Source organism: Dama dama, chromosome 3, assembly GCF_033118175.1.
Source record: "Dama dama isolate Ldn47 chromosome 3, ASM3311817v1, whole genome shotgun sequence".
NCBI classification, from domain to species: Eukaryota; Metazoa; Chordata; class Mammalia; order Artiodactyla; family Cervidae; genus Dama; species Dama dama.
In genome coordinates this window covers 38,084,945-38,112,460 of record NC_083683.1, presented here as the reverse complement: position 1 = coordinate 38,112,460, position 27,516 = coordinate 38,084,945, and the positions used below count along the sequence as shown (strand labels likewise).

Sequence of the window (27,516 nt, the reverse complement as noted above, 5' to 3'; positions counted from 1 at the left end):
CAAGAGAGTTCCAGAAAAACATCTACTTCTGCTTTATTGACCGTGACAAAGCCTTTAACAATGTGGATCACAAGAAACTGTGGACAATTCTTAAAGAGATAGGAAAACCAGACCACCTAACTTGCCTCTTGAGAAATCTATATGCAGGTCAAGAAGCAACATGAACATGTCCATGAACATGGACATGGAACAACAGACTGGTTCCAAGTCGGGAAAGGACTATGTCAAGGCTGTATATTGTCACCCTGCTTATTTAACTTATATGCAGAGTACATCGTGAGAAACACTGGGCTGGATGAAGCACAAGCTGGAATCAAGATTGCCAGGAGAAATATCAATAACCTCAGGTATGCAGATGATACCACCCTTATGGCAGAAAGTGAAGAAGAACTAAAGAGCCTCTTGATGGAAGTGAAAGAGGAGAGTGAAAAAGTTGGCTTAAAACTCAACATTCAGAACACTAAGATCATGGCATCTGGTCCCATCACTTCATGGAACATAGATGGGGAAACAGTGAGAGACTTTATTTTGGGGGGCTCCAAAATCACTGCATATGACTGCAGCCTTGAAACTAAAAGACATTTGCTTCTTGGAAGAAAAGTTATGACCAACCTAGACAGTATATTAAAAACAAGAGACATTACTTTGCCAACAAAAGTCCATCTAGTCAAAGCTATGATTTTTCCAGGGCCATGTATGGATGTGAGAGTTAGACTACAAAGAAAGCTGAACACCGAAGAATGGATGCTTTTGAACTGTGGTGTTGGAGAAGACTCTTCAGAATCCCTTGGATAGCAAGGAGATCCAACCAGTCCATCCTAAAGGAAACCAGTCCTGAATATTTATTGGAAGGACTGATGCCAAAGCTGCAGTTCCAATACTTTGGCCACCTGATGCGAAGAGCTGACTCATTTGAAAAGACCCTGATGCTGGGAAAGATTGAAGGCAGGAGGAAAAGGGGATAACAGACGATGAGATGGTTGGATGGCATTACCAACTCAATGGACATGAGTTTAAATAAACTCTGGGAGTTGGTGATGGACAGGGAGGCCTGGCATGCTGCAGTTCATGGGGTTGCAAAGAGTCAGACACAACTGAGCGACTGAACTGAACTGAAGACCTAATAAAGGAGGAGATTCATGCTTTCAATGACTATGCATACTAATTATATCTGTAGTCTGGACATGAACTTAATTCCCTACCCTCCTTCTCACTCTGTTATATTAAGAATCATCTAGACTGTTACCGTATTTGTGTTTTACTTATTCATTGTTGGGTCACCAGTACCACACATGGAGGCTGGGCCTAGTATGCATTAAACAGATCTGCCAACTTCAAGTTTTCCTCTTGCCATAAATAACAAAGTAGAGTACCTCCAGTGTTTCTTTTTTATTAAAGTTACTTTTTTAAATTTAAAAATAAAAACTAGTGTACACTATAAAATTTAAGCAAAACGAAGATAAAAACTCAATGATTTCTTCACTACAGTAATCTCCCCACCTTAAACAAGTTAACAATATTGTTCTGCTCTCTTCTTTATCCCTCATACAAAATATATATATATATATTCCCAGGTGGCTCAGTGGTGAACAATCTGCCTGCCAATGCAGGAGACATAGGTTCAAACCCTGAGTAAGGAAGATCCCCTGAAGGGGGAAATATTGTAACCCACTTCAGTAATCATGCCTGGAGAAACCAATGGACAGAGGAGCCTGGCAGGCTATAGTCCATACAGTCTCAAAGAATCAGACATGACCGAGCACACACATGCATGCATGTGGACACACACACACACATGGCTTTTATTTACATATTTTATAAAAATGCAGCACATTTTTATGAGGGAAATCTATCTGCAGTATTTTTCCAGTATCTTTTTGAAAGTTTTAAACTGCAGACTTAGTTTCTTTAATAAATATAAGGTTATTTATGCTATCATTTTTAAATGAATTTTTGGTAACTTGTATTTTTTAAAAATTTTGACCATTTCACTTACATATTGAATTTATTAGCATAAAACTGTTTTTCACATTTTCACATAGCCCCTAGCTTATGATAATTTTGATTATGTTCCTCAAAAAATTAACAACAGAATTACTGTATGATGAAGCAGTTCCACTTTTGGGTATATACCAAGAAGAATTGAAAGTAGGATCTAGAAGAGATACTGTACACCTATTTTTATAACAGCATTATTCATAAGAGCTAAACCATGAAAACAACCTTTAAGTGTTCATCAACAGATGAATAGTTAAGGAAAATGGGGTATATGCTTACAATGAAATATTACTCAGCCTTCAAAAGGAAGGAAATTCTGCAATCTGCTAAAATATGGACGCACCTTGAGGACATTATGTTAGGTAAAAACCAAGACAGTTACAAAAAGACAAATACTGTATTAATCTACTTATATGAGGTACTGACAACAGCCAAGATCATAGAGACAGAATGCAGAATGGTAGTTATCAGGGGCTGGGGAAAGGGGAGAAGGGGGAGTTAATATTTAATGGATCCAGGATTTCATTATTACAAGCTGAAAAAGTTATAGGGATAGGTAATGATAATGGTTGCTCAATTATGTGAACAGCTTAAATACCTGCACAGTTAAAAATGTACATTTAAAATGGTTTAGGTGGTATATTTTATGATCCTTAAAAAGAACAGTATAATTAAAAATGGCCAAGATAGTAAATTTTATGTTATGTGTATTTTATCACCATGAAATTTTTTAAAATTGTCAACTGCTAATAAATAAACAAACAAAAAAAGGCTTGTCAAATTCTGGGAGCCTAGGAACTGTCTTTATTGTTAAGCTTTGTACCCACAAACCTAGAAAAATGTCTAGAGCAATATAGTATCTAGAAAAGCACCACTAGACACAAAGAGTCAACCATCTTCAAGATACCAATAGATATTTTCTTTATCAAATTAAAGTCCTAAATCAGAAAAGGTGGGAGTGAGGAGGAAGCAGTAGAAATGAACTGAGCAGAAGATGTCTGTGAAAATAGTGACCTGTACTCTTTCACATGACAAGTTTAAATTTTTAATTTACTCTTATCTATGTGGAAGGTCCTACATAATTACCAAGGGGAAATACTATTCTTTTTAGTAAGACAAGCAAATAGCAACATCAGAAGAATCCCTTTTAGGCCAACAAATATGCCTCACATCAAAATCTAAAATATCAGAGAGTATCTGCTGCCTGGAGATCAAACAGCACCCAAGTTACGATAGAAAGAAGCATTCTCACAGTGTCAGGTGGCCCATGAAGGCAACAAAGGAGAATCCATCCACTGTTTTATGGGCAAACATCAGAACTAAATAGATTTCTTTTAAGGCAAATACAGGGAAAAAAAATGAAAATCTACAACATAAAAAAGACTGTAAACATAACACTCAATAATGCAGAAAAGAGGACTTCCCTGGCAGTCCAGGAGTTAAGACTCTGCCTTCCAATATAGGGGACACGGATTCAACCCCTGATAGAGGAACTAGGGTCCCACATTTCATGGGTGCAGCCAATTTATTTTTAAATGTAGAGAGGAACTATGTATGGGTGTGTACATATATACACAGGAACATAAATATGTATGTATGGTAACTGTAGCCATGAAATTAAAAGACACTTGCTCCTTGGAAGGAAAGCTATGACAAACTTAGACAGAGTATTAAAAAGCAGAGACATCATTTTACTGACAAAGGTCCATATAATCGAAGCTATGGTATCTCCAGTAGTCATGTACGGATGTGAGAGTTGGACCATAAAGAAGGTTGAGTGCTGAAGAATTGATGCTTTGAATTGAGGTGTTGGAGAAGATTCTTGAGAATCCCTTGGACTGCAAGCAGATCAAAGCAGTCAAACCTAAAGGAAACCAACCCTGAATAATCATTGGAAGGGTTGATGCTGAAGCTGAAGCTCCAACACTTTGGCCACATGATGCAAAGAACTGACACATCGGAAAAGACCCTCATGATGGGAAAGAATGAAGGCAAAAGGAGAAGCAGGCAGCAGAGGATCAGATGGTTAGATAGCATCACCGACTCAATGAACGTGAATTTGAGCAAACTCCATAAGAGACTGGAGGACAGAGGAGCCTGGCACGCTGCAGTCCATGGGGTCACAAAGAGTCAGACATGACTTAGCGACTGAACAATGACATAAATGTATTTGTCTATACAAACATAGACATTTACATTGAAGAGAAGAACCAATTTCAGAAATGATAGTTACTTAGTGAGACTATTTTAAAATATAATTTAATGTATATTGCTTCCTAAAATTCACATAAAATTATTATATCATTCCCATTTTACAAAAGGTGAATAGCATGCTTCCAGCCAAGTGGCTTTGTAAATGGCAAAGCTGGAGTTCAACTCAGGTAGCCTGATTCCAGAATCTGGGCTCTTAGCAAAGTTAAAAACAACTGCTGCATGTTTGCAATTAAATTCTAAGATAATGAATTATCATAAAAGAGCTAAAATGAGATAATAAAAAAGGAGTCAGTTGAAAAAAATAGCTGAAAAATTGTCAGGCTCTAATAAATCCTAAAAGTTTTGTGAGGTAAGAAAATGTTACCAGGACTTTTTAAAATAGCAGAATTAAAATTAGCATTAGAAACAATAAAATAAATACAAGAAACTCAGAAATATGCATTGTAAAGGAAAAAAAACTTTAAAGGAAAAAAGTTCTGAGTGTAAAATAAAAGAGGAAAACTATATGAGAGAATTTGTTAGCTGTGAAGTCTGGAAAATGCAGACACACACAACACACAAATATGTAACATTCACCTCTAAACCGGTTGAACTGCATGTATGCAACCAGAGCTTGTACTGTCTCAGCATGATTTCAATTCTCAAGCATAACTTTTGTGACATGCACTGAGAATTTTGCAAAAGAAGTTGTTAGTAAATATCTACTTTTCAGCAAAAGAATTTAAACCCAGGAATAGCTGTGAACAGTTAAAATGAGAATCTAAACATGCATATAGTTTGTGTCTTCATGTTTGCAGAAACCATTTTTATAGAGATATCCATATGTGAACTTTTTATACATTAACTATGTGCTAGACACTGTTCTAAAAACTTTTAATGTATTGTCTCATTAATTTCACACAAACCCCTCCACTGATGGATGAAGAAATTAAGAGTAGGAAGGTTAAATAACGTGTCAAGGACTATGTTAGTAAGTAGTAAAGTCAGAATTCCAAAAGACTAGGTAGTGAGAATCTAAAGTGTGCCTTATGAACAGTAGAGTCAATACTTTTATCATAGCTCTGCTTGACAAATAGTAAACATGTAATATAAGCAAAGAGCACTGTCATAGAACTTTCACATATTTTTTTTTTTTTTTGGAGTTACATGTGTTCCCCATCCCGATCCCCCCTCCCACCTCCCTTTCCACCCGAACTTTCACATATTTTATCTCAATTAATAATCGGACTATTTTTTTTTTTTTTTGTATGAACTATTGCTACCACTATAGAAACCTGTATGCAGGTCAGGACATGGAACAAAAGGCAGGTTCCAAATAGGAAAAGGAGTACGTCAAGGCTGTATATTGTCACCCTGCTTATTTAACTTATATGCAGAGTACATCATGAGAAACACTGGGCTGGAAGAAGCACAAGCTGGAATCAAGATTGCTGGGAGAAATATCAATAACCTCAGATATGCAGATGACATCACCCTTACGGCAGAAAGTGAAGAGGAACTAAAAAGCCTCTTGATGAGAGTGAAGGAGGAGACTGAAAAAGTGGGCTTAAAGCTCAACATTCAGAAAACTAAGATCACGGCATCTGGTCCCATCACTTCATGGCAAATAGATGGGGAAACAGTGGGAAAAGTGTCAGACTTTATTTTTTTGGGCTCCAAAATCACTGCAGATGGTGACTGCAGCCATGAAATTAAAAGATGCTTACTCCTTGGAAGGAAAGTTATGACCAACCTAGATAGCATATTTAAAAGCAGAGACATTACTTTGCCAACAAAGGTCTGTCTGGTCAAGGCTATGGTTTTTCCAGTGGTCATGTATGGGTGTGAGAGTTGGACTGTGAAGAAAGCTGAGCACTGAAGAATTGATGCTTTTGAACTGTGGTGTTGGAGAAGACTCTTGAGAGTCCCTTGGACTGCAAGGAGATCCAACCAGTCCATCCTAAAGGAAATCAGTCCTGAATATTCATTTAAAGGACTGATGTTGAAGCTGAAACTCCAATACTTTGGCCACCTCATGCGAAGAGTTGACTCATTGGAAAAGACCCTGATGCTGGGAAGGATTGGGGGCAGGAGAAGAAGGGGACAACAGAGGATGAGATGGCTGGATGGGATCACTGACTCGTTGGACATGGGTTTGGGTAGATGCCGGGAGTTAGTGATGGACAGGGAGGCCTGGCGTGCTGCGATTCATGGGGTTGCAAAGAGTCGGACATGACTGATCAGCTGAATTGAACTGAACTAATTCTATAAATAAATAAATTGAGACTCAGATAAGTTTATATGACTTTTCTACATTTCAGTATCTAGTGGAAGGAGAGGATTCAAGCCTAGGTCTTCTTATATCCCAAACAGCATCATACTCTTTATGACACCAGTATCTTTTGTCATAACCTGCCCAAAGCTTTTCTAGAAGTCTAAATCAGATCAGCAAACCATGTGAGAAAAAAGTACTCGAATTGATTCCAGGAGAGTATTGGGTTGACAATGATCTGATTGGTATGACTGCCCCGCCACATTTTCAGCTCATTATATAGCCACACAACAGTTTTAGAAATTGAATCTTGGGACTGTGATCAAGAAATTAAATTTGGAGAACTTTAAGAGTAGTCTTTTCTGTAAACTCTGTTGATTTGAACCAGCTGTTTTCACCATGAACCAAACTGACACCAATGTATGAGTCATCCAGAACTTTTGTCCATTAGGTCCAATGATACAGGGAGAAATACACTATTTTTTTAATGTGATGCCTTTAGTCAGTGGAGTTGTTTCAAAGCTTTAAAGCTGTGGAGAAAGGAAAGAAGGGAATAAAGAAGGGAGGGAGGGAAGAAGGAAGGGAGGGAAGAAGAAGGAAGAAAGGAAGAGAGACAGGGAGATAAGGAAAGGAGGGAGGGAGGGAAGTAAGAAGGAAGGAAGGAAGGCAGGGTTGAAGGATGGAAAATAAGGGAAAGAAGAAAAAAGGAAGGAAAGATAAGGAAAGCTAAAATAAAGAAAACCAACATCCTACCCTGATGTGACCACTATGGAACTGAGATTTAAAACCATGCTCTTTCTCTGGAAGGAAAAGCATACACAAGACAGTGAAAAATCTGCCTGCAATGCAGGAGACCCGGGTTTGATCCCTGGGTTGGGAAGATCCTCTGGAAAAGGCAAAAGCAACCCACTCCAGCATTCTTGCCTTGAGAATTCCATGGACAGAGAAGCCTGGCAGGTTACAGTCCATGGGGGTCGCAAAGAGTCAGAGATGACTGAGTGAGCAATGTTTTCACTTTCAAGGGAGATTTTAAGTAGAAGCCACTGACTATTCACTTTAGTCCATCACTATAGGAACTCTTCTCTTATTCCAAAAGAACTCTCTCATTTTTCAGTTCAATATTGTGTTTTTAATTCTATTGGAGAATTTGAAATGATAGGTTTGTTGTTCAATAAACTATTTTGTATGCTTATATCCACTCTGAGGTCTGTGTTGGTCAGCCAACATTTGCACACTTTTGGTCTACTGAAGCTCTCTTGCGTACTTCATTCCTCGGCTCAAGTCTGCTTTGTGTTCACTGCTGAACATACAGAGCTGTATGTTATTAATTCCACAGCTTATTTTGAAACTTGCCCCTGAGACCATCTCTTCAACTGCCCTTTAGTTTGAAACATGAATATTTTAGTCTCCAATATTTCTCTATCAAAATGGTTTATATTATCACTATATTTCCACTTTCCTTCCAGAACAATATCATCTATTTGAGTTTTTATTAGACTTGTGTGGCCAAAGGAATCTGGGCCAGAGTAATTAAATGAAGCAAATGAAACATTTATTGACAGCAATATGTTATTGAGTGAAGGGGAGCATTTTAGAAGTAAAAAAAAAAAAATTTCCCCACAAGTGACGCACTGCCATCTGTTCTTATTTCACACAAATCAGTACTGAGGGAGCAACATGAAAGAGGAAACTGGGTCAGCATTTACATTTCAAGTCAGGTTAGATGTTCCTTTGTCAATTTCTTTGGACTGGAACTCTTAAGGTTAAAAGATTGTTGCAGGCATAGGGGAAACCAGCCAAGAAATGGATCCTTCTGGATGGCCCCATGAAACTGTGAGTCTTAAATACAGAAAAAAAAAAAATATATATATATATATATACAGGGAAGGGGTAATGTTTTGTGTGATCTAAGTTTTCCTTTAAATTTATGAGACCAAAATATGAGAAAATTCACTTGAACTTGTCATTGTCAAATCTCTGTGTTCAGCCCTTCTTTTCTAACTGTACTTGGTCCAAACATGTGCCTCTAGGTTAGGTAGTGGTCTGTGAGGTTATCCATCTAACTGTTGGCCTAGAAATATAGAATTCTTAAAAAGAGAAATCTCGAAGCAAATGCAAGCAATGTCTGATAAACTGTCTCTACATTCTTTTACTTTAACGATGACTAAAATTTCACAAAATTATAATGAGACTGAATTGAGGAGTTTGTGGCCAAAGGAGACTCCCCAAATCAGAAAACTTCATCTGTCCTATGAGAATATCTTAGAAGATCTGAGGCAGGACAAATTCTTCCTGCTGACTCAGCTGTGTGTGTGCATAAGCACACCTAAACATGTGTGCTTTGGGAATGGCACTAAGCTAGAATCTCTTTCCTTATTACACATTCATTGTTAGGCCTCAGTTCAGTTCAGTTCAGTTCAGTTGCTCAGTCATGTCCAACTCTTTTCGACCCCATGAATCGCAGCATGGCAGGCCTCCCTGTCCATCACCAACTCCCGGAGCTTACTCAAACCCATCTCCATTGAGTCAGTGATGCCATCCAACCATCTCATCCTCTGTTGTCCCCTTCTCCTCCTGCCCCCAATCCCTCCAAGCATCAGGGCCTTTTCCAATGAGTCAACTCTTCTCATGAGGCCTAATGAATACCTAAACATTATCAAAAAATCTCATTATGTGAATTTCACTTAACATGCTAAAAATCATTTGGTATTGACAACCTACTTTTTTGTTTCATTTTGTTTTTCGAAACTTCTTCTTTATGGCTCAAACCTATTTAAATGTTTTGCTTATTCCTCACATGATGATATTTGGGGAGGATTTGAGCAATTATACAATATATAATTTGTTTACATCATTTATGTCCCTGTTAAAATTCTTCAATGCCTTCTCATTGCTCTTTGGCTTAAATACAAGTACTTCATCTTGATGTAAACTACATGTTCAGTCTCTTAAGACTTTCCCCATCTGAAGGTTTCCTTCCACACTTATTACTTGGAATCATGTATTCTTCAGTTAAGTGATATTTTCTCAAAATGTCTACTAGGCAAGTTTTTAATTGTTTTATATTTTTGCTGATCTTTTTTCCTAAAATTATTTATAAAGGGTTATTATAGCTGTGGATTTTTCTACTGTTCTGATACTTCTGTCAATTTTCACACCATATATTTTGAAGCTCTTTAATCAGATGCATATATATTTAGAGTTTTTGTAACTTCTTGACTAATTTACCCTTTTATTAGTATGAAATATTTCGTTATCTCTGCAATACTTTTGTCTAATATTAATTTATCTACATTAGCTTTCTTGTGCTTATTATTGCATCATTTTCATTTCAACTTATAAGTACGTTATGTTTAAAATGTGTTTCTGGCAAGCAGCACATAATTGGGGTTGGTTCTTTTATACAGCTTTATCTAATCATTATATAATTGCACCTAGGACCATTTCTCCTTCTAAGCAAAGTGAGAAACCAGATACTCTGCCCACTGGAAGATACTGCTTCCTCACTGTCCACCAGGGACAGCCCCAAGAAGGGGCTGCAGTGCCCTTGAACTTGTCATTGCCCACTTCTGGGTAGTGCCTATGTATTGGACCAGATCATCTATAAACAAGATTTGAGACTTCTCTTCCTCTGCCAGTTGATTATGGGGAACTCCCCATAAGGCCACTGTTACAGGCTAAGAGACAGAAGGGAATGAAGCAAGAGTAGGGACCATGGGCACTTGGGCCACCTCTTTATATAACTGACATGTGCCTTCAGGCTCAGAGTATCTTATCCTTTGGCATAGATAAGTAACCACTTTACAGACAAAGAAGTGTGAGAATGGGCATACAAACATAGGATTCATTCATCTTACCACATGTTGCACTATCCAGAAGCAGAAGCTACTGGCCTGACAGATGATATGACCCTCTGAAGGAGCAGCTGAAAGTTTCATTTTGGAGATTATGTCATGCAGAGATGGGGCTCCACGCTTCGTAGAGTTGTACGCATCTTTCTTGCTGTTCAGTCGCTTAGTAGTGTCGGACTCTTTGAACCCTATGAACTGCAGCACGCCAGGCTTCCCTGTCCTTCACTGTCTCCCAGACTTTGCTCAAACTCAATCAACACTACACTGCTGTATCTCCAGTAGATAGAATATAGAGGTCTGGAGGTAAGGGAGTAGTACCAACACTCACTTCTTCTTCACTCTGTTATTTTTAGCTCTGTGAGTCTAGAATTTTTGACTCCCAATGAAAATAGAGATCCACCAGGTGGCACAGAAAGAGTCACAGTAAACAAAAGAATTTTGACTATTAACTGATTACTTTGGGATCTTTGTACCAGCAGACTGAGAAGAAAGAAAATAGCTGCTATATCAGCATGGGTAATTGATTATGATCAATCATTTTGATCATCACGGAGAAATGGAAGTGTTCTTCATAAAGAGGGCAAAGATAAGTATCTACAACACTTAGGTGATCCACTGGTGGGTGCATGGTATTCTCTGGCTCACAATATTTAAAAACATACAAACACATCAACAATGTGTGTTGGGGTGAAGTACGTAGGAACTCAGGACTCTCGGGGATGAGGATCTAAGTAAACCCTACAGGCAAAGTGTCCAAACCAACAGAAGTGCTAGATGATGAGAAGGACAATCTAGAATGGGTGATAAAAGACAGATATAATGAGTAGTACTCATTATAGCCTAAGGGTCAACTGTAGCTGTACAGTTCGGAATCTATCCCAGTAAATCTCTTGAAAAATTTCCCAGACCTGTGACCAACAAATAGCTCAAAGAAGCTGTGCCTGAATGGCGTGAACTTCCTATGAAAAGTAGTGAAGCTGTGTGGTGGAAGTGGTAGACTAGAACTGATGCTCTTGGTGCCCCATTCTGATCCCCCATTAACAGCCAGTACACCGTTCCCTATTGTTGAGTTAACTGATGACAACTCACAGCTCTCCCCTTTGCTAGAAATTTGCCAAATGAAGATACTTTGCCAAGGAGGTCCTGTTGCCCACATCTATCAATAAATTCCTGGAGTCAAAGTGTGGTCTATGATCGACTGGCATGAAATACAAAACCTTGATCCCCTTCTCTCAAAGTGGAAACAATGCTTAGTGCAAACTTTTTCCAAAACTTGCCCGAGTGATCAGACTGAAACTAGTCTTCATCTGAGATTATCTCCTTGCTTCCCCCCGCCGCCCCCGCCTTGTTCTATGCTGCTTCTGTCACCTTTCTCCTGAGAGAGGTTCTCAGTAAATTACTTGAATAAAAATCCACATATTAGCTTCTGCTTCTAGGGAACCTGAATTAATATATTCACCATCAGATTATCTATTAAATAACATAGATATGTTTATATCTAACTACATGCATGTTAAGTAAGATATGTTTATATATCTTGTATTTCCCACTTGGCAATCCTGGCAGCCAGGCTTATCTTGGTAGTCTTTTTATAATCATCTGCATTAGACAGTGAACACAGTAGGCCTTCAACAAACACTTCTGGATGTAAAGACAGAAACAAGCCAACCATGTGATGATCTTTCCTCAGAAAGGCACCTAATTTATAACTGTTTTGAGCTATATTCTTCATAGATAAAATTTTAATGTATTTTATAGTGGAAAGTTGGCTAATAAAAGACAAGCTCAAAGATATAACACTAAACTCTCATGGTCTCAATTTATCACCAAACAGCATCATTTTTATTGTTGTTTCCAAAATGAGATCATCTTTCTCTTCTACTTTCACATTAACTAGATTTGTTCAAAGATTTGACATTAATGTCATCAGTCTGGCCTACTGCATGAGTTCTGCTGAGTTTTAAAATATAGCCATTAGCATGTCACGGAGGAAGATTTGATCTCATCATGCTATAAATCACTTGTTTTTCTGAGAAGATTGGAAATATGACAGGCAGCTGGGCTTTGTCAATGTTTTCATTTATACATTATATCTTTCCCACTTCAAAGTTTGCAGAAGAGAAGTGAGATAATGTGATTAGAGGTAGCCAAGCATATTCAGTGTTCTGAAAACTGGGTCATTTTTGAGATTAACTGATGGATTAAAAGGATTTAGAAAGGTGGTAAATTTTTGATTTGCATATTTCTCTAAAGAGTCTTGACTCTTGTCAACTCCCCCTCCCACCTCTTACAGAGCAGCAAGCCAAAGCACTACATCTAGCAGTTTAGTAGTTGCAAATTACTCTTGCCTGTTTTTCTTTTTTTGACCTTGAGCAAATTATCAGTATTTCCACACTAGATTTATTTTCCATAATCCATCAACTGCACTGCTTTGGGGGCACTGGAAATGAGACAGAGGAGTGCTAATGTGACAGATGAGGACTGAAATAATTAAATAGTGCTCATTGTAAGGCTCCTATACATCTCTTTGACCAAGCATCTTTTGAAAATGCCTGAAATGCCAATTAAATAAAGACTGCTTAGTGGGGAGCATTGTTCAGTGACACTCTTCCTTTTGGCATTTTCAGCCGTATCAGTGGCCAAAAAGATAAATTAATAGCCTTCTACCAGATGGTGAACATAATTTATTCTATTTGGTTCTGTAGTTTACCAGCTAGCATTTTATTGTTTGAACATTATACATTAAATACATATAAAAGATTTGAAAACCAGACCTTTTTAAGAATTTGAAATGTGCCAAAAGTGGAAATATTCTTTTACTCACTTATTCACTCATTCATTTATTCAACAAATCAGAGGCACATAAATGACTCCAATAGAATGAGTACATGTAATAATAGATATAAGTTTATGATGCACACAGGAGAGCATAAACAATGGACACCTAACTCAAGGGGCTGGTATCAGAAAAGTCTCCCCAGCAGAGATGATGCTACCAGCTATAACTTAGTGAATAAATTAGAGCCAGCCAGGCAAAGGATAAAATGAAGAAAAGTCTGGGTAAGCTGAGACACAGTGAGAGAGATCGAGAAAATGCACTTTAAGACGAGAAGTAAAACTGGTGGGACAGGACTAGATGAAGATTTTTAGCAAGAAATTAAAATTAAATTCTATTTTAAAAAATGATACAAGATTTACATGCATGCTGAGATTAAAACAGTTTTCTAGATTTTCTGATGGCAGAATTCTATATTTATTTATTCAAATTCATCCTTTCTCATTTGGGTGATGTTTGATTTTTCCCTCTGAGGCCTTATAGGAAATAGGGATAAATCAGCAATGCAGTAGGGTAGAAGGCAGCTAGCATAACATGGATGTGAAGTGAGCCCACATCACATAGCTGGAGGTTCACACTATGAATCCACTCTAGTTGATATGCCAAGGATTTTGAAACTTATGGATGATAGGGGGAAGTCAAAGAAAATTGAGAAGCTATAAACAGAAAAGAGATGTAAGACACTGATGATATAAAATCCTGATATACTACTTCTTTAATGTTTGAGTTCTAACTAGTACATATGAGAGATTAGTTGAGGGCAGAATATATCATTTTTTTCATAATCTTGTGTCTTAACACAGGCAGAGGTTTATATTTTCATTATTTTGAACATAATTCTTTTTCTAGTAAAGTAGGTTTTCATTAATACAAACGATGCCAAAAGGCAATTTTCTATTGATGGTCAATAAAAACGAATCAATCAAGAAATATTCATTCAGATCTACATTGTGTCTTGTATTTGCTCTGTTTTGAGTAACTGCCAGTGAATGTATCATGATACATCTGTTACAAAGAACAAGGCTTCCTTGATGGCTCAGATGGGCCTGTATGTAACAGACCTACATTCAATCCCTGTGTCAGAAAGATATCCTGGAGAAGGGATAGGTTACCCACTCCATTTTTCTTGTCTGGAGAATTCAATGAAGAGAGGAGAAGAGCCTGGAGGGCTAGAGTCCATGGGTCACAAAGAGTTGGACACAGCTGAGCAACTAAACTTTCATGTCATGAAACATCTGTTATAAAGAACTTAATGCAAATATTTTATAAGATAAAACTGAACCCATGTGGTTTGATTATCTCACTAAATAATTGCCTGTCAGTTCAGTTCTGTCACTCAGTCGTGTCCGACACTTTGTGACCGCATGGACTGCAGCATGTCAAGCCTCCCTGTCCATCACCAATGCCCAGAGTTTACTCAAGCTCATGTCCATTGAGTCGGTGATGCCATCCAACCATCCCATCCTCTGTCATCCCCTTCTCCTCCTGCCTTCAATCTTTCCCAGCATCAGGGCCATTTTCAATGAGTCAGTTCTTCACATCAGGTGGCCAAAGTATTGGAATTTCAGCTTCAGCATCAGTCCTTCCAAAGAATATTCAGGGCTGATTTCCTTTAGGCTTGACAGGTTTGATCTCCTTGTAGTCCAAGGGACTTTCAATAGTCTTTTCCAACACCACAGTTCATAAGCATCAATTCTTCGGTGCTTAGCTTTCTTCACAGTCCAACTCTCACATCCAGACATGACTACTGGAAAAACCATAGCCTTGACTAGATGGACCTTTGTTGACAAAGTAATGTCTCTGGTTTTTAATGTACTGTCTAGGTTGGACATAACTTTCCTTCCAAGGAGCAAGCATCTTTTAATTTCATGGCTGCAATCACAATCTGCAGTGATTTTGGAGTCCCCAAAATAAAATATGTCACTGTTTCCAGTTTCCCCATGTATTAGCCATGAAGTGATGGGACCAGCTGCCATGATCTTAGTTTTCTGAATGTTGAGTTTAAGTCAACTTTTTCACTCTCCTCTTTAACTCTCATCAAGAGGCTCTTTAGTTCTTCTTTGCTTTCTGCCATAAGGGTGGTGTCATCTGCATACCGAGGTTATTGATATTTCTCTCGGCGATCTTGATTCCAGCCGGTGCTTCTTCCAGCCCAGTGTTTCTCATGATGTACTCTGCATATAAGTCAAATAAGCAGGGTGACAATATACAGCCTTGACATCCTCCTTTCTGGATTTCGAACCAGTCTGTTGTTCCATGTCCAGTTCTAACTGTTGCTTCCTGACCTGCATACAGTCTTCTCAAGAGGCAGGTCAGGTGGTCTGGTATTCCCAGCTCCTTCAGAATTTTCCACAGTTTACTGTGATCCACAGAGTCGAAGGCTTTGGCATAGTCAATAAAGCAGAAATAAATGTTTTTCTGGAACTCTCTTGCTTTTTTGATGATCCAACAGATGTTGGCAATTTGATCTCTGGTTCCTCTGCCTTTTCTAAATCCAGCTTGAACATCTGAAGTTCATGGTTCATGCACTGTTGAAGCCTGACTTGAAGAATTTTGAGCATTACTTTACTAGTGTGTGAGATAAGTGCAACTATGCAATAGTTTGAGCATTCTTTCTCATTGCGTTTCTTTGGGATTGGAATGAAAACTGACCTTTTCAAGTCCTGTGGCCACTCCTGAGTTTTCCAAATTTGCTGACAGATTGAGTGCAGCACTTTCACAGCATCATCTTTCAGGATTTGACATAGCTCAACTGGAATTCCATCACCTCCACTAGCTGTATTCGTAGTGATACTTCCTAAGGCCCACTTGACTTTGCATTCCAGGATGTCTGGCTCTAGGTGAGTGATCACACCATCATGATTATCTGGATCGTGAAGATCTTTTTTTGTATAGTTCTTCTGTGTATTTCTTGCCACCTCTTCTTAATATCTTCTGCTTCTGTTAGGTCCGTACATTTTCTGTTCTTTATTGTGCCCATCTTTGCATGGAATGTCCCCTTGGTATCTCTAATTTTCTTGAAGAGATCTCTAGTCTTTCCCATTCTATTGTTTTCCTCTATTTCTTTGCATTGATCACTGAGAAAGGCTTTCTTATATCTCCTTGCTATTCTTTGGAACTCTGCATTCAAATGGGAACATCTTTCCTTTTCTCCTTTACCTTTTGCATCTCTTCTTTTCATAGCTATTTTCAAGGCCTCCTCAGACAACCATTTTGCCTTTTTGCATTTCTTTTTCTTGGGGATGGTCTTGATCCCTGCCTCCTGTACAATGTCATGAACCTCCATCCATAGTTCTTCAGGCACTCTGGCCAACAAATCTAATCCCTGCTTGACCTTACATTAAAGGACAATTTCATAATTTTTTAAAATTCCTCTTCAAATAATTATAAATTTGATAATATTCAAAAGCATTATTTGTACTTATAATTTTAAATTTTGAAACACCTATAGCTATCTGAAAGCAAAGTCTACATGTGGTTTGTTTGAATCTGACTTTTGAGGAAGGATTATCAATCAAAATCAACCACTTCACCTGAAAGAAAGAAAAATTGCATAACTGACTAGATAAATTAGTTTTTCATATAAATTGTGGCTGAGGAAGGAGAGTAAAACAGCTCAGGGACATTACTTATGTTGAAACATCAGTACTTAATTCCAAAGCCAGATGAAATCAATCACACGATCCTATTACATATATAAACTTTGACATTTACAATTAGAAACTACATATAGAAACTATATACAAAATTATTAAGCATATTTTAAATTACAAACAGCATACATTCTAGTTCTAAAAAGTCAAACAGTATTGGAGTATATAATTTGAAAAGTAAAATCCTTCACTTTCCTTTCTCTCTTTCCCATGTCCCACATCAGATATGACCACTGTTTCCTGCTCTATATTCCATTCTCTATATTTGCAAATCAATGCAGTCGCAATATTTTAAGTACATGAGATCACACTATCATGCATTCTATTCTGTGTCTTCCTTTTGTGTTAACCTGCACTTGAAAAGTTTTTCTTGTCAGGAATAATGTGTATGTGTAGTCAATCTCTCAGCCATGTTTGACTGTTTGCAGCCCCATAGACTGTAGCCCTCCAGGCTCCTCTGTTCATGGAATTTTCCAGGCAAGAACACTTGCGCAAGTTGCCATTTCCTCCTCCAGGGGATCTTCCTGATCCAGGGATTGCATCCACGTCTCTTGTACCGCTTGCACTGGCACGTTGGCAGGTGGATTCTTCCCACTGAGTCACCTGAGAGGCCCAGTAGGTGTTCCTTTTCCCTTATGATGACTGCAAAGTATTTCCGTCTTTATGACTGTAAGGCATTTACTCATATAGATATAGGATAACTTTAAAATACTTGCTGTTTTGATAAATTTTTACCTCAAAGAGTTTTACAGGTTATAAACAGTGCTGTAATGATCTCCCTTATATGTATTATCTCACAACTTCAAACCGTTCCCTAGGTAAAACTGTCGGTAAAACTCTTATATCCTTTTAATGTTTTTAATGTTAACTTGAAAAAAATATTATTACCAACATTATGTGATGCGTCACTATTCATTTCCCCCACAACATTGCCAAGGCTAAGTTTTATAAATCTTAAAATTTTTACCTAGTCTTATGAAGAAAATATGGTATATTTTGTAAGAATTGCCTATTGGCTAATTCCTTATGTTTCTAGCTAACATTTCTGTTATTCATTGAGATTAAGTGAGCAAAGGCAGGGCAAGTGGCAGTTTATAGTGTTTTGCTAACACTTCTGCCTCTAATATTAGATACAGTGAATATAAAAGACTTCACTATTACATAGAGACCTAGGCCTTTCCAAATTATAACACATGTGTATTAGTTGCTCAGTCATGTCTGACTCTTTGCAACCCCATGGACTATAGCCCACCAGGCTCCTCTGTCCATGGAATTCTCCAGGCAAGAATACTGGAGTGGGTTACCATGCCCTCCTCCAGGGGATCTTCCCGACCCAGCAACTGAACCTGGGTCTCCTGCATTGCAGGCAGATTACCATATGAACCACCAGGGAAGCCCTTCTTCCAAATTATGGCACACAGAATATGCTAAAAAGTAACTATTAAATTTTTGTTTTATACCATATTTGTTTTATACTAAAATTTAACTTGAAAAGAATATTTTGTTATTGTAGAAAGTCCTTATTTTGTAAAGAAAATCATCATGCTGTAAATTTACATACATCTTCTTGATTAACAAAGGTTTACAAGAAATCTTGCTGATTCGGACAAAAATAAGAGTAGAGATACAGATCTGCCTCCTAAAGAGTTGTTACTGTGGATGTTAGTTCTACATATACTACTGAGTAACACAGAAGTTATACTTTACTCTACAAGTAGGTTTTCGCTTAAAACAATAAACTGACCTTAGAATATTTTATTGTAGTTGGAAACAAAAAACAATGTAAAAAGGAAGATCACTTAAGTTCCATGATTTTACCTCCTTGTTAAATCTATCATATCTGTAGGACTGCATGCTAATGTCCACAGGAAGCTAGACAAACAAAGCAATGTAGAAGAAAAAGTCTTGTCTCACCATCAAAAACAATAATTTGTTGATCTGAATTCAGTTCAGTTCAGTTCAGTCGCTCAGTCGTATCCGACTCTTTGTGACCCCATGAATCGCAGCACGTCAGGCCTCCCTGTCCGTCACCAGCTCCCAGAGTTTACCCAAACTCATGTCCATTGAGTCAGTGATGCCATCCAACCATCTCATCCTCTGTTGTCCCCTTCTTCTCCTGCCTTCAATCTTTCCCAGCATTAGGGTCTTTTCAAATGAGTCAGCTCTTCACATCAGGTGGCCAAATTATTGGAGTTTCAGCTTCAACATCAGTCCTTCCAATGAACACCCAGGATTGATCTCCTTTAGGATGGACTGGTTGGATCTCCTTGCAGCCCAAAGGACTCTCAAGAGTCTTCTCCAACACCACCATTCAAAAGCATCTGAGGGAGTTATCTAAATCTTTCTTGGACTAAAATGGTAAAATAATAATATCATGATCCTGATCACCATAGTCCATGACTGAAGCAGGAGGCCAAACTCTAACTGATATACTTTAGGCCAGAATAACTGAATTTTGAACTTCTAAATGACACATGCTACAAGATAATTACAGACTTATACAATAAATGAATTTTACCATCTATGAATATTTTTTCCTATTCCTTGAGTGAGTTGGCTCAGTTGCTCAGTTATATCTGACTCTGCAACTCCCCGGACTTGAGGACCCTCTCAAGGCTCCTCTGTCCATGGGATTCTCCAGGCAAGAATACTGGAGTGAGTTGCCATACCCTCCTCCAGGGGATCTTCCAGATCCAGGGGTCAAATCCACATGTCCGGTGTCTCCTGTACTGCAGTACATTCTTTACTGCTGAGCCACTGAGGAAGCCCAGTGGCTCAGGAATATTCCTATTCCTTAAGTTTCCCATTTGTTTTCATTACTGGGTTATACATGAGCAAGTTAATGTAGAGAAAAACTACATTTAAAAGATAATCTGAAAGACAGATATACATATGAAAATTCATACACAAGAGTTTCATGAAAGATATAAGTATTCTCAGTAGAAGGAGACTAGGTATTTCCTTTAAAATAGAAAAGATAGTTTATACTAATCATGACTCATGAAGTCAGATACTGGTTCTTAATGGTTGTAGTATTTAGTTTTCTGGTGCAATCCAAATAGCCACAGTCAAAACACTAACTCACTACAGAAATGTGGATGCATACCATTCACCCAAAAATTTTTACTCAACATCAGTTTGTCAATGTGTTGACTTTGTTTTATTATATCCAAAGTTATTTTAAACAATTTTCTCTTGGATTAAACTATTCAAAATTTCCAAATCTAAATTTTCCCTTCAATGACTTTTCTGGGTTCAACAACCCTCATGACATTATTTTTATAAACATTTTACTGTTAAAAAGAACAAACAATTTCACAATTTGTATGGAAATACAAAAAACCTTGAATAGAAAAAGCAATCTTGGGAAAGAAGAATGGAACTGGAGGAATCAACCTGCTTGACTTTAGGCTATACTACAAAGCTACAGGTATCAAGAAAGTATGGTACTGGCACAAAGACAGAAATATAGATCAATGGAACAAAATAGAAAGTTCAGTTCAGTTCAGTCGCTCAGTTGTGTCCGACTCTTTGTGACCCCATGAATTGCAGGACACCAGGCCTCCCTGTCCATCACAAACTCCCGGAGTTTACTCAAACTCATGCCCATTGAGTAAAGATGCCATATAGCCATCTCATGCTCTGTTGTCCCCTTCTCCTCCTGCCCTCAATCCCTCCCAGCATCAGGGTCTTTTCCAATGAGTCAACTCTTCACATGAGGTGGCCAAAGTATTGGAATTTCAGCTTCAGCATCAGTCCTTCCAGTGAACACCCAGGACTGATCTCCTTTAGGATGGACTGGTTGGATCTCCTTGCAGTCCAAGGGACTCTCAAGAGTCTTCTCCAACACCACAGTTCAAAAGCATCCATTTTTCAGTGCTCAGCTTTCTTCACAGTCCAACTCTCACACCCATACATGACTACTGGAAAAACCATAGCCTTGACCAGACAGACCTTTGTTGGCAAAGTAATGTCTCTGCTTTTAAATATGCTATCAAGGTTGGTCATAAATTTCCTTCCAAGGAGTAAGGGTCTTTTAATTTCATGGCTGCAGTCACCATCTGCAGTGATTTTGGTGCCCCCCAAAAATAAAGTCTGACACTGTTTCCACTGTTTCCCCATCTATTTGCCATCAGGTGATGGGACCAGATGCCATGATCTTAGTTTTCTGAATGTTGAGCTTTAAGCCAACTTTTTCACTCTCCTCTTTTACTTTCATAAAGAGGCTTTTTAGTTCCTCTTCACTTTCTGCCATAAGGGTGGTGTCATCTGCATATCTGAGGTCATTGCTATTTCTCCCGGCAATCTTAATTCCAGCTTGTACTTCTTCCAGCCCAGCATTTCTCATGATGTACTCTGCATATAAGTCAAATAAGCAGGGTGACAATATACAGCCTTGACGTAATCCTTTTCCTATTTGGAACCAGTCTGTTGTTCCATGTCCAGTTCTAACTGTTGCTTCCTGACCTGCATACAGTCTTCTCAAGAGGCAGGTCAGGTGGTCTGGTATTCCCATCTCCTTCAGAATTTTCCACAGTTTATTGTGATCCACAGAGTCGAAGGCTTTGGCATAGTCAATAAAGCAGAAATAAATGTTTTTCTGGAACTCTCTTGCTTTTTCGATGATCCAGCATATATTGGCAATTTGATCTCTGGTTCCTCTGCCTTTTCTAAAACCAGCTTGAACATCTGGAAGTTCTCGGTTCATGTATTGCTGAAGCCCCACTTGGAGAATTTTGAGCATTACTTTACTAGAGTGTGAGATGAGTGCAATTGTGTGGTAGTTTGAGCATTCTTTGGGATTGCCTTTCTTAGGGATTGGAATGAAAACGGACCTTTTCCAGTCCTGTGGCCACTGCTGGGTTTTCCAAATTGCTGGCATATTGAGTGCAGCACTTTCACAGCATCATCTTTGAGAATTGGAAATAGCTCAACTGGAATTCCATCACTCCACTAGCTTTGTTCATAGTGCTGCTTTCTAAGGCCCACTTGACTTCACATTCCAGGATGTCTGGCTTTAGGTGAGTGATCACACCATTGTGATTATCTGGGTCATGAAGATCTTTTTTTGTACAGTTCTTCTGTGTATTCTTGCCACCTCTTCTTAATATCTTCTGCTTCTGTTAGGTCCATACCATTTCTGTCCTTTATCGAAACCATCTTTTCACGAAATGTTCCCTTGGTATCTCTAATTTTCTTGAAGAGATCTCTAGTCTTTCCCATTCTGTTGTTTTCCTCAATTTCTTTGCATTGATCGCTGAGGAAGGCTTTCTTATCTCTCCTTGCTATTCTTTGGAACTCTGCATTCAAATGGGAATATCTTTCCTTTTCTCCTTTGCTTTTTGCTTCTCTTCTTTTCACAGCTATTTGTAAGGCCTCCTCAGACAACCATTTTGCCTTTTTGCATTTCTTTTCCATGGGGATGGTCTTGTTCCGTGTCTCCTGTACAATGTCATGAACCTCCGTCCTTAGTTCATTAGGCTCTCTGTCTATCAGATCTAGTCCCTTAAATCTATTTCTCACTTCCACTGTATATTCATAAGGGATTTGATTTAGGTAATACCTGAATGGTCTAGTGGTTATCCCTACTCTCTTCAGTTTAAGTGTAATAGAAAGCCCAGAGGTAAATCCACGCACCTATGGGCACCTTATCTTTGACAAAGGAGGCAAGAATATAGAATGGAGCAAAGACAATCTCTTTAATAAGTGGTGCTGGGAAAACTCGTCAACCACTTGTAGAAAAATGAAACTAGAACATTTTCTAACACCATACACTACACAAAAATAAACTCAAAATGGATTAAAAATCTAAATGTAAGACTAGAAACTATAAAACTCCTAGAGGAAAACATAGGCAAAACACTCTCTGACATAAATCACAGCAGAATCCTCTATGACCCACCTCCCAGAGTAATGGAAATAAAAGCAAAAATAAACAAATGGGACCTAATTAAACTTAAAAGCTTTTGAAATATGAAGGAAACTATTAACAAGGTGAAAAGACAGCCTTCAGAATGGGAGAAAATAACAGCAAACAAAGCAACTGACAAAGAATTAATCTTAAAAATACATAAGCCGTTCATGTCGCTCAATACCAGAAACATAAATGACCCAACCAAAAAACGGGACAAAGAACTAAACAGACATTTTTCCAAAGAAGACATACAGATGGCTAACAAACACATGAAAAGATAGATGCTCAACATCACTCATTATCAGAGATACGCAAATCTAAACCACAGTGAGGTACCATCTCACGCCAGTCAGAATGGCTGCTATCAAAAAGTCTATAAACAATAAATAATAATTTATTGTTATTTATTATTTATCCACAAACAATATATGCTGGAGAGGGTGCAGAGAAAAGGGAACCCTCTTACACTGTTGGTGGGAATGCAAGCTAGTACAGCCACTACAGAGAACAGTGCAAGAGATTCCTTAAAAAACTGGAAATAGAACAGCCATACGACCCAGCATTCCCACTGCTGGGCATGCATACACACCAAGGAAACCAGAACTGAAAGAGACACGTGTATCCCAATGTTCATTCCAGCACTGTTTACATTAGCTAGGACATGGAAGGAACCTAGATGTCCACTGGCAGATGAATGGATAAGAAAGCTGTGGTACATATACACAATGGAATAATACTCAGCTATTAAAAGGAATGCATTTGAATCAGTTCTAATGAGGTGAATGAAACTGGAGCCTATTATACAGAGTGAAGTAAATCAGAAAGAAAAACACCAATACAATATATTAACACATATATATGGAATTTAGAAAGATGGTAACGATGACCCTATATGCAAGATAGCAAAAGAGACACAGTTAAAAAACAGACTTTTGGACTTTGTGGGAGAAGGCGAGGGTGGGATGATTTGAGATAATAGCATTGCACATGTATATTACCATATGTGAAATACATCGCCAGTCCAGGTTCAATGCATGAGACAGGGCGCTCAGGGCCGGTGCACTGGGATGACCCTAAAGGATGGGGTAGGGAGGGAGGTGGGAGGGGGGTTCAGGATGGGAGAAACTTGTACACCCATGGCTGATTCATGTGAATGTATGGCAAAACCACTACAATATTGTAAAGTAATTAGCCTCCAATTAAAATAAATAAATTTTTAAAAAAAGAACCCTCATTATCTGCATCTTCACTAATCTTTCCTTGCCCCCCAAAAGACCCCAAGTGCAATCTGGATCTCTTCTAGGACTCTTCACAATTTACACAGATTGTTTCCAACTCTTTTCAAATCCTCCTTCATATTCACCATTCTCTTTGCATGATATTCAGCTGTCATAGAGACTAATTGCTGCGCCCCTTGCTTGTAGGGTGCTGTAGTCTTATTTGAAGGAACAATTCTCAAATGTTGATTACTCTATAGGGAGTGGGCGGTAAAACTTACTGGTGTAAGATAGGTTATAAGAACATATTATACAGCAGGAGAAATACAGTCAATATTTTGTAATAACTATAATTGTAGTGTAACCTTTAAAACTGTATAAAAATTTTTTTAAAAAATAGGTGAAAGGGACTAAAATTACAAACTTGCAGTTATAAAGTTAATAAGTCATGAAGATGTAATATACAGTATAAAAAATATAGTCAATACTATTGTACTAATTTTGGTGACAGAAGGATACTAGACTTATCACAGTGATTATTTTGTCATGTATTTAAATGTAAAATCACTATGTTATATACCTGAAATTAATATGATATTGTACATCAGCTGAGCACCAAAGAAATGATGCTTTTGAACTGTGGTGTTGTAGAAGACTCTTGAGAGTCCCTTGGACAGCAAGGAGATCCAACCAGTCCATCTGAAAGGAAATCAGTCCTGAATATTCTTTGGAAGGACTGATGCCAAAGCTGAAGTTCCAATACTTTGGCCACCTGATGTGAAGAACTGACTCATTTGAAAAGACCCTGATGCTGGAAAAGATTGAGGGCAGGAGGAGAAGGGGACGACAGAGGATGAGATGGTTGGATGGCATCACCGACTCAATGGACGTGAGTTTGGGTAAACTCCAGGAGTTCGTGATGGACAGGGAGGCCTGGCGTGCTGTGGTTCATAGGGTCACAAAGAGTGGGACACACCTGAGCAACTGAACTGAACTCTACATCAACTATATTTCAATTTTCAAAAGGCAATGAGTTTAAAACTTTAAATTAATTCATTTTTGGAAATGTTGATTACTCTAGAAAGAGAGTTTTTTGTTCTAAGATCTGAAATATACTGTACTTAGTAAGACAGTAGCCATAAAGCAAACGCAAAATATTTTGAAAAAGAAAAAAGTGTGGTACATGGAGTGTTGACTGAGAAGCCTAAGATGTTTTCACTAAAAAAGAATGATGACTGCCATATCCAGTTAGATGATTTTATTTTTTCTTCTGTTTTAGAACTTCATGTTTTTTAATTGGGTATTCTTAAATATTTGAAGAGTTCTGAATTCAGATATAAATAATTTCCATGCTGCCACTTACTACTTTGGGCAAACTGCCAAATGTTTCTAATCTCAGTTTTTCATTTTTTACACCAGAATGATAATATTTTTATGGTTTTTGAGAGTAAAGCTTTGAGCACAGTCTGTGGTACATAATAGTGGTCATTCAGTAACAGCTATTATATATAGTACCTAGACAAAGAACTGGGACGTACCAACAACCCCAAAGTCCTGAGCAGTCTCCTCAGAGTCCAAGGAGTAATGAATCAAATTTCTGATGTAAAGGAGAAAATGTTTTTAAATTCAGGAGAATATTTATAAGTATGCTTTGTTATTTTATAAATGTTTAACTGTTTGTTAGATAAAAAAAAAAATCCTTACATTAGCAACTCTTTACTGATACACCCTAAGAAATGTTCAAAATATATAGTGAACACATAAATTTATATGGGCATATTTCTAATTTGTCTGGATTTTTTTGTTGTGGTTCTTTCATGCAAAACTTACAGTTCTGGAGTAATACATTTTTGTATCTTTATTAAGATAATTGCAGTTATCACATATTGCTTTCCTTTTCAAATTTATTACTTTTGTGCTGCCAACTATTTCTGGCTATTTACTCTTTTCCAGCACATTTAACATTGAGTCAAGATGGTGTCATTTCACATGCAAGCTCCAACACCATTTCAGGCCCTTTGACCTTTCTTCAAATAGCTAATTCTCTGGTGTGCAGAGGTGGTGGCAGAGAAGGCAGCAAATGACAAGGTGATGAAAATTCTGTTGCATGAATTAGCTCCTAGCTGTCATATTTCTATATGAGAATGCTAAAGCTAGCATGATTTAAATATGTTGAAAGTATTTTATTAAAAAAAAATTAAAAGAAGTTGATTCTTCCAGGAGGCCAGCACCAGCCCTGGTTACCCCCCGATATTGCAAGCAGCTGCCCCACAATTAGTCCCACCCACCAGTGGGCTAGAATCAACCTTGCCCTCAACCCCTGCTGCACAGTCAGTATACTGCACCCTGGCTCCATCCACCAGTGGACTAGCAGTCACTGCACATGACATTCTAGGGCACAAAACAAGTCTCCATAAATTTAAGAAGATTATAACCACACAAGAATCATTTATGACCACAAAAGTATAAGACTAGAAATCAACTATAAGAAAAAAAAAGTGCAAAAATAATAAAAAGCTGGATGCTAAATAATAGGCCACTAACTAAACCAATCAATGTGTCACTGAAGAAATCAAAGAGGAAACAAAAAACTATCCATAGATAAATAAAAATAGAAACAGAATATTACAAAATCTATGTGATGCAAAAAAAGTCAGTTTAAGAGCAATGTTCATAGAGCTACAGGCCTACCCCAGGAAATAAGAAAAATCTTTAAAAAATATATAAACAAAAAAGCAATCTAATTTTACACCTCAAGGAACTGAAAAAAGAACAATCAAACTGCAAAATAGTAGAAGAAAACACATAACAAATATCAGAGCAGAAATACATTGAGACTAAAATTATAAGAAAGACTGATGAAACTAAGGGCTGGTTCTTTGAAAAGATAATAAAAATTTAAAAACTTTAGCTAATAAAGAAAAGAGAGGAGCCCACATAAAATCAGAAACAAAACAGAAATTACAACTGATACCAGAGATATACAAAGAATCATAAGGGATTACTATGAACAATTATATACCAATAAAATGGACAACCTACTAATAGAAGAAATGGATAAATTCCTAGAAAAGTACAATCTCCCAAGACTGAATTAGGAAGAACTAGGAAAAAAAAAATAAAAATAAGAAGAACAGACCAATTACCAGCAATGAAACTGAATCAGTAATCAAAAAACTCCCCACAAACAAAAATTCATAACCAAACAGCTTCACTAGTAAATTCTACCAAACATTTAAAAAAGAATTAACACCTATCCTTCTCAAACTATTCCAAAAATTGCAGAGCAAGAGATGCTTCTGAACTCTTTCTGCAAGGCCAGCCTCATCTTTCTACCAAAACTAAACCAAGACACCACAAAAAAAATTACAGGCCAACATCACTGATGAACATAGATGCAAATGTTCAACAAAATATTAGTAAAGTGAATTCTACTGCTGCTACTGCTACTAAGTCACTTCAGTCATGTCTGACTCTGTGCGGCCCCATAGACAGCAGCCCACCAGGCTTCCCTGTCCCTGGGATCCCCTAGGCAAGAACACTGGAGTGGGTTGCCATTTCCTTCTCCAATGCATGAAAGTG

The 27,516-nt window shown here is 37.8% G+C and overlaps 1 long non-coding RNA gene across 1 annotated transcript in view; it reads left to right on the top strand.

The window, feature by feature from the left end:
- The first annotated feature begins 8,225 nt into the window (after positions 1-8,225).
- LOC133041497 (uncharacterized) overlaps positions 8,226-27,516 on the top strand; it is a 221,264-nt gene continuing 201,973 nt past the window's right edge. The window contains exon 1 of the long non-coding RNA XR_009689254.1: positions 8,226-8,296. This is a non-coding gene — a long non-coding RNA (uncharacterized LOC133041497). The remainder of the gene's footprint in view (positions 8,297-27,516) is intronic.